The sequence below is a fragment of the Bos javanicus genome, chromosome 19, assembly GCF_032452875.1.
Source record: "Bos javanicus breed banteng chromosome 19, ARS-OSU_banteng_1.0, whole genome shotgun sequence".
In the NCBI taxonomy this organism is placed as follows: domain Eukaryota; kingdom Metazoa; phylum Chordata; class Mammalia; order Artiodactyla; family Bovidae; genus Bos; species Bos javanicus.
Window position 1 is genome coordinate 1,028,434 of NC_083886.1, and position 1,733 is coordinate 1,030,166.

Sequence of the window (1,733 nt, forward strand, 5' to 3'; positions counted from 1 at the left end):
GGGGTAAGTTCAGAAGTATAGTCCTGAGGGTAAATAGTAGTTTCCTAAATTATATAAACCTTAGTGTATTATCCACACATTTGTTATATTATGACCATCAGTGAAGCTGACATCTTGAACACAAGAGGCATAGGTAAAAATTGTCAAAGCATATTTCAACCAAGATTCCAATGGTGTCAGGTATAACACACAAAAATGAGCCATACTAAGAATGGTTTCTTCAGCAGAGACTCTAATAATATTAGCACTTAATATTGAAATAGTGCTATTTAGCTTCTAGGGAACATAGAAAAGATACATAATGCCTGGAATATACATGTGTATATTGATGTCTATGTGGATACAAAACCGTCTTCAAATTTTTAGGAAAACTCAGAATACGATATGGCAAGTATTTGCACTCCATTTCTTGTCTGAAGGCTAAATTTTGAAGTGTTAAAGTCATTTTCCCAAGGAAAGTACTAGTTCTGGAGTTTGTAATCTTGGTTGGAATAAGAAAAAAAAATTAAAGGCCATTCATTCTGATATTATCAAAACGCAAAAACTTTGATCCAAGGCAGCTAACTTCTGAATCAATAGATAGATCTGGGAGAGATTAGGACATGTGCAGATTTCCAGAGATTCATATTGGATCAAAGGCATTTGGAGCAAACAAAGAATGAAACAGAAACTGGGACTTCAGAATTCAGTCCACTTATCTTCCCCGCATGTCTAATTATTTTCTTCTTTCTGCAGATTAAACCTTTGTCAACTACCTCTTATCTATAGTCATTACCATGTCAGTGAATAAGAGTGTGACTGAATTAATTCTTTTTGGCTTGACACAGGATGTAGGAAAGCAGAAAGTAATACTTGGAGTCTTCTTGGTCCTATACTTTGCAACACTGTTGGGGAACTTTCTTACTGTTGTGACTATTAAGACAAGCAGGACACTTAGGAGTCCCATGTATTTCTTCCTATTCTGTCTGTCCTTTGCTGATGCCTGCTTCTCTACAACCACAGCCACCAGGTTAATTGTGGATGCCCTTTCTCAGGAGAAAACAATTTTCTACAATGAGTGAATAACCCAGGTCTTTGCAGCCGATTTCTTTGGATGCATAAAGATCTTTGTGCTCATCATGGCCTTAGATTGCTACATAGCCATCTGTAAACCCTTGCAATATACAGCCATCATGAGCTGGCTCCTTTGTGGTGTATTGGTGATTCTAGCCTGGGTGCAGTCTTAAATTCTAGCCTGGGTGATTCTAGCCTGGGTGGGGTCTTGAATTCTAGCTGGGGTGAGATCTCAGCACAGATTTTCACAGATTTTCCTGGCTTTGAGGTTGCCCTTCTGTGGCCCCAATGTAATTGGCCACTATTTCTGTGACTTGCAGCCCTTGTTGAAACTTGCCTGCATGGACACTTCTGTGATAAATTTGCTTGTTGTTTCTAATAGTGGGCCCATATGCATGGTGAGTTGCATAATCCTGTTTATCTCCTATGTTGTCACCTTGTACTCATTGAGAAACCACAGTGCAGAAGGAAGGATAAAAGCCCTTTTTACATGCACCTCCCACTTCATTGTGGTTGTCATATTTTTTGGCCCATGTATATTCGTATACACACGCCCACCAACCACATTTCCAATAGACAAGGTGGTGACTGTATTTTATACAGTTGGGACACCCTTGCTTAACCCACTGATCTATAAACTACAGAATGAAGAAGTGAAAAATGCCATGAAAATGTTATGA

General features: G+C 38.8%; 1 pseudogene; it reads left to right on the forward strand.

The window, feature by feature from the left end:
* Positions 1–776: 776 nt before the first annotated feature.
* LOC133233039 (olfactory receptor 4C11-like) lies at positions 777–1,733 on the forward strand (annotated as a pseudogene).